Genomic DNA, 9,909 nt, shown 5'->3' with positions numbered 1-9,909 from the left:
CTCCTGTTGTATGTCTGACCCTATTAAAACTTGCCTGTTACTAAATAAAATCTCTTTTGTTAGTTTATCTTGAATGTGAATCCCTGGCCATAGTGAAAGCAAATCTGATATAATGGCTCATTGGAATTCAGGAAAACACTCTCTCTCTCCTTCTCTCCATTTTCATGTCTTCTGGGATGAGCACTGCTGGTGACCTGCCTTTTCAGGATGTTTATTGTTTTTAACAATAGAGGCAGCTTCACTTCTCTTTTCCTGTAGTTCAGGGCAAGTTGCTTAGACAGGATGCACTCCAAGTTCTTTCATTGTGGTTATGGTTAACAGAAGTAGTCCACAATTTTTCTGATTGTTATCACAAAACACTGAAATATAAAGAAAGATTTAGGATACAGTGCTATATTCTGATGAATCACCAGATAGTCCCTCTTGAAAAGCCTGAGGTGTGCAGATATAAAGCCAGAAGATTATTGGGGAGTGAGTGATAGCTGGCCAAAATCATGTCAGGTCCAGGACTGCAAAAAGAGCAGCACTAGAGGTGAAGTAACCAAAGGATGTACTGTTAGAAGGAGATAAGGAAAATGAAAAGGTAAAAATAAGAAAGTAAAAGGGCATCAATGAAGAGACAGAGAATAAAAAATTTTGAGTATGGAAGCTCCAAGTATACAACAAGGATGGAAGAGATGTCCAGTAATAATAATAAGAGATTGTCAGAATAAAAATTAAAGAAACTCTTTGGGACTGTTTCTTTATATGTTCCTTCTATCCTGAACATGCTTCAACATTGATGAGAACTTTCCAACAGAATTTGGGGGCAAGAGGGCTTCACAAATCTGTATGGGGTATTAGAAGAGGAGATGACCCAGCACAGATCTCAGTACCCTGTAAAGCACTACCTCAGGCAAGGGATATAGAAATGTAAGTTTTTAGGGATCTTGGTTGGAAATAATTGAAGCAGTTCGGTATTGATAGAAGAAAATTTCTATTCACTTGTGGATAAATTTTAGGAGCTTCCCTTTCACCCTCCGGCTTTTTATTCTTTTACCTCCTCAGTAACTGACAAACTAATTACATTAATGCCAGCATGTTAATTTCTGATGTGAACAGTTTGATATAGACTGGTAAGAAAAAAGTAATTGAAAAATAAAAAGTCACATTATCATTTGTGAAACAATCTACCTATAACTGGTAAACTGATTATTCAAGTAGCCTTCTAATAATATTGGTATAAATGAAAATGGTCAATACAATGGCATAGTTTGTGTCTCAGCTGTAGAATTCCTGAATTTTGTGTTGCCAGAATATCTGACTTAGGAGTTTGATGACAAGGCTCAATAGAAAAAAAAAAAAAATTAGTCTACAACTTGGAAGACAGTTTCTATTTACTAAATGTACTGCATAAAGGAAAACTTTATTGTCAAGAAGAACACCAGCAGTTACCGTCTGTCAGATGGTACAACAAGTTAAGTGAGATGGTTTTGCTTGTTCATAGATGTTTCATTGATTAGAACATTTCTTTAATCAGGTGCAGTCCCAAAAACTGAAATCATGAAGACAAAAGATGTGCACAGACCACATTGATTTTGGCAACAAGGTGTGAGAAATTGCTGCTGAGAATACATCACCTGGTATTGCTAGTTTGAAACTGTGTCTATATTTAGACACATATCTAGATCATGCTCTGAAGCATCCTGGATATGAGTGATCCCCAATAAAGTGAACCACAGCTGCATATGACCTATGAACACAGTCACAGTTTCCCTTGCTACAGAATAGGAGGCAGGGTTGCATTTCTCTGTGTCATGTGCTCCTATCCAGTCCAGAGATGACTAAACTATATATCCCACATAGGAACTTGGCTCCCAAACCCATAACACTGATAACCTAAGAAAACCACAAGGGTAAAAAAGCTTACTTTTTTTCTATGAAAATCATGTCCTTTAAGTAAGTGCCCTTCAAAGAAGAAGCAAGTCAGATGTCTGCATGTTTTGTGTTTTATTCTTGCTTTTTTTTTTTGCAGACAAATCTTTGATTGAGCTCTGAATCAGTCCCAGAAGGGTCAAAAGACTGGAAACCCAAGGATATTCATAGTGATTGTAGAATTTTGATAGAAAATGTTGTCTGTGCTCCCCAAAGGTTACTGTTACATAGATCTTAACACATATTTATCTATCATCTCAGCTGTGACAAAGAGATTAACTCATTTGGTTCCTCGAGCCTAGTACTTGACCGACACTGACTCATACCATGGATGCCTAGACTTGTATCCAGCTACAACAGGCCCACAACTGCTCGTTTCCTGCTTCAGAACAAGCTCAGCTGCATTACCTGAATGAAGCAATACTGACTGGAAAAAAAAAAAAAAGGGTAAAATTTGGCACTTGAAAGCAGTAGCTGGACTGACAATTCCGATAGACAAGTAAAGACTGCAGTTATTATTGTTTAATTTCCATGGCAACTAAACATGGCCTTTTTGCTGAAATAATATCTTGGTAACACCTTACTCATTGTAAAAAAATAATAATCAGTCAACCTAGATTGCTATCAGGACTGCACTTGGGTGAAAACTGTAGACTTAGAAAAGAAAGGTTAATAAAATACACAGAACAGAAAACAAGGTTAGAGGTGATGTTTTGCCTGTGAGGCGTTTTTCGGAATGTAGAAGAAAAAGATTAGTTCCAGAGACAAGATGAGCATTAGCTCTCTTGTTTCTCCTTTCTACCAATAACCTTTTAAGAGTCTTTCCAAAGCACACAGAAGTCCCTGCAGCCATAATGCCACCTTCAGCTTTGTTATCTATCCCAGTTTTCAATACATATTGCTGTCAATTCTTTTTCTTGCAATCTTTTGAAGCAGCTACAAATTATAGTTTCACATCTTTATTAGAAATTTGGATCTCTAAATAATCTGACAACATTTCATATTCTTCTTTTCCAGTTACTAGGAAAACTGAAATTTGGGAAACAGCAGCTGTGGCACTGGCATTTCTCTTCTCATCATTTTGGACTATGACTGTATAAACTAAGCATATCCACAAAGCAACTGTACTGATTCATCTTGATCTATTTTCCTCTATTATGACATCGTTATATTAAAATAAAGACCAATGGAATGCAACATGAGAAAAATAAAACACTTGATCACCTCAACTCAGTTCTTACTATTGTTTGCTCTGCATCTCCTTGCATTACTTTTTAATATTTTATAAGCGTTAAAATAGCTGAATCTGAAAAGTTTAATTTATCCCTACCTTATAAACATTTTTCATGCTGAGAACTGCAGAGGAACAAAGAACAATTGTAAAGCTCGAAACCAGTCCACTTTAACTTACAAGAAAAATAATAATTAAAAAATTTACTGAAGAAGAAACAGTGGCTGATCTGGGGACCAAATATTTCATGAAATTGAGTACCTACTGTTTTACAAATGCATTAAGGAGGTTATACAGTCCATTTGTCTTTTTGAATTTTTATCTTGATCAAGGATTTTGTTTTCTGAAAGATTTTAATTTCTAATTTTGTGAGTTTTCTTGATGCAAAGGGAATGACTAGCTATAATGCCTAGTTTACTATCTGTCAATAATCAGAAGATTGACGGAAGAGTTGTATGGATCCTTATGTCTATAGACAAGTCCCATTTAATTTTTTAAATAGTATTGTATTTCTTCTCAAACAATTATTTTTTCTGGGAGTATTCATTTCTTACAGTCCAATGAACATCTCCAGTCCACAGATACTCTAAAGAAGATGAAGAACTCAATCTCCTCTAATTTGCTATGCAATTCTGCATAGTGGTTTGAAAGATGAAAAGGACTTAGTACGTACATTGAGTGTCTTTGTAAACAATTTATGAATACTCAGATGTGGGTAACGTTAGTGCCACACACACAAAAAATCCCCAGTTATATTTTATATTAATTTTATCCACAGTCTTAATCAATTTTATGTGAAAACTTTACTTTCACATAAAGGAACAGATTAAGATTCAAGATTTTGGCACTTAATAATCCATTAAAATCATTCGTTTCCATCATTGTGTTTTTTTTTAAAAAAGGCATTAGCCCCACTAAACATCATCAGGGAAATTTATTTTAAACCTCCAAACAGACCTTTAATGCAGGTGATCACTCATTCCCCACATATTCTTTGCTTCTAAATTGCTCAGTGACTTACAGGGAACTGATACATATCATCCTGCACCCTGCCAATGTTCTGGAGCTTGGCAGAACATGGAAAAGTCTAAACAAGTTCTACATTCATTGATCTGCATTCAAATAAATGCTTCTCATCTGTGTGTTCAGATGAGAGTTTAGTTAGTTTAATGACACAGAGCTATTATCGTTTCTGTCTCTTCAAGTGCCATCCACAAGTAATAACTTACCTGTAGAACAGTTAAACTAGAAAGAATACAGTATTCCAAAAAAGAATTTTATCTTATTTTTAATAGTACTTTTAACTTTACAAAAGCACTACAGTAGTAAAACCAGGTAATTTGGGGCATATTTCTTTGAATTTCTTGCTCTATGTTCTTAATCCTTTAACTGCCCTACAATTGCATCTGACATACAGGAACACAAGTGAAATAAAAGAAGCAGAGATTATTTATTTAGGTTGACAGAATTGACCACATCCACTCTTGACAAATAAAGTTTCTAATGTGTCCTTTATAAAAAATCCTATTAAAGCAATCAGCTGCAGGCATTGGTGAGAGTATTTAGTATAACACCAGTATGTCAGAATGTTTCTGTTCCTTGAGGGCTACTTTCTGTTAAATGATTCTTCCCTGGACTGTCCATCTCTGACTGAGACATGATTTTTCAAGAAGTGCTCCTAAGGAAACAAGGGAAATCAAATGATCCCATAATTTTTCTGCTGAGCCTAAACATAAGACATGTTTTTTTTCTAAAAGTTTCAGAGGAAGAAATCAATATACTGCTTCTTTAAAGTCTTGATAATGTTAGGATTACTAAAAAGATATTGTTAAATGGAGCGAAAATTTTCTTGTTTACACCATGAGGTCTAAAACTAGTGAAAGACTAGCTATTTAGCTACCTTGAAATGTGGCTTTCAAACCAAATGATTACCCCTCACCCAGCTGTTCTGCAAATGTCACTTTAAACTACTTTTGCTAAAAAAAGTTGAGTTTTTTTAAAAACCTCAGTCTTGCTGTCATTGAAGGAATACAGAATATTACTTTTTGATAGCTGTAGATATACACAGATGAAGTAATTGTCTATTATAACTCTCTTCAAGCCAGTAAGATGGAACAGTTAATTTATTTTGAGACTTACAATTGTAGAACCTATATGAATATCAGAAATAAGACAAAGACCACTATCATCAGCAAGGAGTACACTCTATTCTACTTTTTCTAGTGCTCCACCTGTTTATGTTCACATAATTGATAAAACCTCAAGAGCGGGAATACAAGTAAATGTTGAAATTGTGCTTTCTACTTGTGTCTAAGACTTCCTGGCAAAAAGCTCTACGAGATTTTAAAGGTGAAGACAGGGAAGGAAGAGTGATCATCAGAACTAATTTTTTGACCATTAGTTGTCTTTTAAAGCAGACATTACTGATAATACAGTTGGAAATATTAATTATTTCCAATTATTAGGTGAGACTTTGAGAGTGTCTCAAACTAAATGACAGGCTTCTGCTTTTGTATAAAGTAGTGCAAGCAGTCAAATGCCACAGTTGCATGTGCATAAATTCTGTTCATGATTAAAAATAGACTAAAGGGATTGAAGTTGCCTTAAATCTGAAAATTACTTCCTTATAATCTTTGACATTTCATGCAGAAATCATTGCTTTTACATTTTTCCCATAGGTTGCTATATGGCTGAACCACTGTCAATCTTACCACACATTTTAACATTGTTCTGTATGATCTTGTAAAATCCATCTAACAGACATGAAACACTCTATTCTGAGATATGATAGATAGCTCAAAGCATAATTATTTAAATTCATTGCTACAAGCATCTTACAGAGTCCCTAAATATATGTGCATATTTAGGTTCAAAATGGGAATCAGGAAATTCACGCAGACTAAATATATCAAGAGCTATTAAATTAAATTGTGTGGATGCAATCTAGTTCAGAAATCCCTCATACAGTAGATTGAAAGGGCCTCTCAAGGAGGGATCTATGAGTTTTAACAAGTGAAATATTTTTTGGTGTTCTTAGCAAAAATTCCTATTAAGCGAATAATCCTCTTAAGGGTGAGGAACTGGTGAAAAAAAATTTAAAATTCTCAAAAAATATAATTTATAACAATTCATTTTCAACCAAACCAACAAGAACTTCAATTTTGGAGTCCTGTAAATACAAAGATATTTCCCATTTCCTGTTTTGAATATTGACCGTAATGGGAAATGCTCAATGTAAAGCAAAGTATTTGGTTAAACTGCTGTAAAAAAACCCCAGATCTTTTGAATATGCTTCAAAAATTGGAAGTTATTGAATATAACAAAGTAGAGACATCTGCAGAGAGTTGTTAACAATTTATTCTAATTTGTCTATGCTTAGGTATTACGTTTGCTGGAATATGCTGCTGCATTTCATCATGGCTACACTTCATTACCCACACCATGTTGTAAGCTTACATTAAGGACTGGAAGAAAACCTGAGCTCATAATGCAGTGAGACTGGTGACCTGTCACTAGTGGGTTCCACAGGGCTCCATCTTGGGCTCTGTGCTCTTCAGCATCTTCATAAACAACTTGGACTCAGGTCTGGAAGTGATACTAATCAAGTTTGCAGATGACAGAACTGAGAGGAGCTGTTGACTTCCTCTAAGGCAGGGAAGCCCTACAGAGAGACCTCAACAAATTAAAGGACTGGGCAATCACCAACCATATGAAATTCCACAAGGGAAAGTGCTGGATTCTATACCTGGAATGGGGCAAACTGGATGTACAGACAGAATGGGGAATGAGATACTGGAAAGCAGTGCCAGGAAAGGGACCTGGGGGTCTGGGTTGATGGCAAGCTAAATATGAGTCAGCAGTGCCCTGGCAGCCAGGTGGGCCAACCCTGTCCTGGAGGGCATCAGGCACAGCGCACCAGCCGGGCAAGGGAAGGGATTGTCCCTCTCTGCTCTGCACTGGAGCGACCTCACCTTGAATATTGTGGCAGTTTTGGGCACCACAATATAAGAAAGACATTAAGCTATTAGAGAGTGTCCAAAGGAAGGCAACAAAGATGGTGAAGGACATTGAGGGGAAGCCGTGTGAGAAGTGGCTGAGGTCACTTGGTCTGTTCAGCTGCAGAAGAGGAGGCTGAGTTACAGTCTACAACTTCCTTGTGAGGGGAAGAGGAGGGGCAGGCACTGATCTCTTCTCTGTGGTGACCAGTCACAGAACCCAAAGCTGTCCTGACTTGAAGCTGTGTAAGGAAAGTTTTAGGTTGGATATTAGAAAGAAGTTCTTCACCCAGAGGGTGGTTGGGCACTGGAACAGGCTCCCCAGGGAAGTGGTCACAGCACCAAGCCTGACAGAGTTCAAGAAGTGTTTGGCAATATTCTCGGGCACATGGTGTGACTCTTGGGGATGGTTCTGTGCAGGGCTAAGGGTCGGACTCGATGATCCTTGTGGATCCCTTCCAACTTGGTATATTCAGTGATTCTGTAATATCAGATCATTATTATATCAGGAAAACTAAGACTGTGCCTCTGTTAGGTATATCTGTTTCCTGAAGACATACGAATTTTGGCAGCACCTGCTTCTTTGTACCTCCTTCGTATCTGATCTGAACAGATTTCTGGTAGGATAGAAAACCCTTTTCTCCAGATCATCCACCATCTCTTCTGCTACACTTTTACAAGGCTGAAAGCTGAGGTACTTGTAAAAGCAAAGCTTGAGAGACTTTTCTGTCCCAGAGCATCAGGTTCTTCCCAGTACCTTGATAAATATACTGATATGTGAAGGTTTGTGCCTAACTACACATCACACATTTTCTCCTGTCAGGTATCTCCATCTCTGAAGCAGGAGCTCTTGAATCACATGAGAATTATCATCTTCTGTCTACCATCAGTAGACTGTCCTGCCACTGACAGAAGCAGGTTCCCCAGTTGTGTGTCTCTATCGATACTAAGATGCACTGATTGATGAACTGGTCCTTCACTTCAATGACAAGGAGGTAATTTACCCCAGGGGACAAAAGTGCAACTTCTTAAATTCATAGAAAATAGCAGATAAAAATTATTGTCTTGCTCTAGTGATCATGCCTGGTTCTTTTACTAGTACTTAAAATGCCTAAAGTGTTTCTGCCCTATAATTTGTGTTCTTTCTTGAAAGGAAGTGGTTTTGTAGATGCTATTTACAAAAATGTACTCTTTGTTGTTATCAGAATAATTTCCTGCTTTTGGAGAAAGCAAGCTCTTCAGAGATGAGCATGTAAGATAAGAGTATTGCTATGAAAATATAATCTCTACAATTAAAACAAAAAGAGAGACTTTTTCTACTTATGAAGAATCCATCTGAACCTCAATGAACCCTGGAATTTTGTAGTTAAATTACACAATGCTCCATATGTTAGCTAAATACTCGTGTCCTACATTACTACAAGAAGAAATTCTGGCCTTCTCTGAATCAGTAGTGATGTGTTTCCTTTGAAGATAAGATTTTACCTGAGACTGGAAATAAGACCTGATTCAGGGCATCTTGCTTTACCATTATACTCATCATACTGACCTGCTGATAGAGAGCTTGCATCAAACACAGCCTTTTATTTAGGCACTATATATATTCAGAAGACCAAAGAATCTCTCTCTTCAAATCATTTTTCTCATGGTTAAACAGCTGTAAAGCTGACATGTAGAGGGCCAGCCCATTTCAAACTTAAGCTCACTGTGTACAAGACCACACAAATCTTGCTTAGGGGCAAGATGTTATCTGGCCTGGGCTTTAAGGTTGAATCCAAAGCCAAAAATAAACAAAAAGAAAAGGATCTAGAAAAAGGTTGACATTTTGGTAACTACATCCAAAATGGTGTTCCTGAAAGTCCCTGTTCAGGTGCCACAGAAGCACCAAAGGCACCTGCTTTTCACAGTTGTTGTATTTCGTGACCTTAAACTTTCCAAAGAGCTTAACTTCTGCACAATTACAGAAGAATTAATGTTTTGACATGGTTAAACATTGCACTGCTGAACATTGCACTGTGAAGTTCACAATGAAGACCAGGCTGGGTGTCATCAGGAATTCACAGAATTTCCCCCAGGGTCTTCCTGACCTGGTAAGCATTATCAGAGTAGAGCTTGTGCATATAGACTAGATCAGATCCCCAGAATATATGAAGTGTTTTCACAGCCACTGAATTTTTTGAGAAGGACACAGCACAATTAAACCATTTATTTAAGACATAGTGGCTTCCCTAGGAAGTGGGAGATGAAAGTTAATTCCTACCTCTGCCAAAAGGAGTTCTTTCTTCTTAGGTTAGTGGTCAGAGGTAATAGGGTATGGATAAAATAACTAAGGTTCTTTAGCCTGAAAGAAACCAAAAAAGTCAGCATGACTCCTCTGAGAATGACACATCCTTTGTGACTTGGCTACTGAGTAGCTATTCAAGTCTTCTTTCTATTTAAAATTCCCTGAATACTGCACTCTTTTCTGCAAAGTGACAAACAAGTTTCAACAAGTATTTGGAATTTATCTTTCCTCCTCCAGCTGCCAAAGTTACCTGGAGCTCTGTGGTTATTGCATTTGCCTGAGGATAAGCAAGGAGGAATTGAACTATTCCTGGAAGCTGAAAAGAGCCTCAGACTCAGATTATGCCCTATCCAGATGCCATTTACAAAGTGCATGGAAGGGGCTGTGGCTGATATCTACTTCAGGTTGAACACAAATTTTCAGAGATCGTCAGCCATAACCTGGTCTCTGTGATGAGAGCAAGCATCGTGTAATATGTCAATGTC

General features: G+C 37.2%; 1 long non-coding RNA gene across 1 annotated transcript; it reads left to right on the top strand.

The window, feature by feature from the left end:
* The first annotated feature begins 1,529 nt into the window (after positions 1-1,529).
* Positions 1,530-2,276, top strand: LOC108499487. Its single transcript, XR_001875550.1, has 3 exons — positions 1,530-1,588; positions 2,015-2,084; positions 2,176-2,276. It is a non-coding gene; the product is annotated as an uncharacterized LOC108499487 (long non-coding RNA).
* Positions 2,277-9,909: the final 7,633 nt, after the last annotated feature.

Source organism: Lepidothrix coronata, unplaced genomic scaffold (genome assembly GCF_001604755.1).
Source record: "Lepidothrix coronata isolate B3197 unplaced genomic scaffold, Lepidothrix_coronata-1.0 Scaffold74, whole genome shotgun sequence".
Taxonomy (NCBI): Eukaryota; Metazoa; Chordata; class Aves; order Passeriformes; family Pipridae; genus Lepidothrix; species Lepidothrix coronata.
This window is presented reverse-complemented; position numbering and strand designations above follow the sequence as displayed.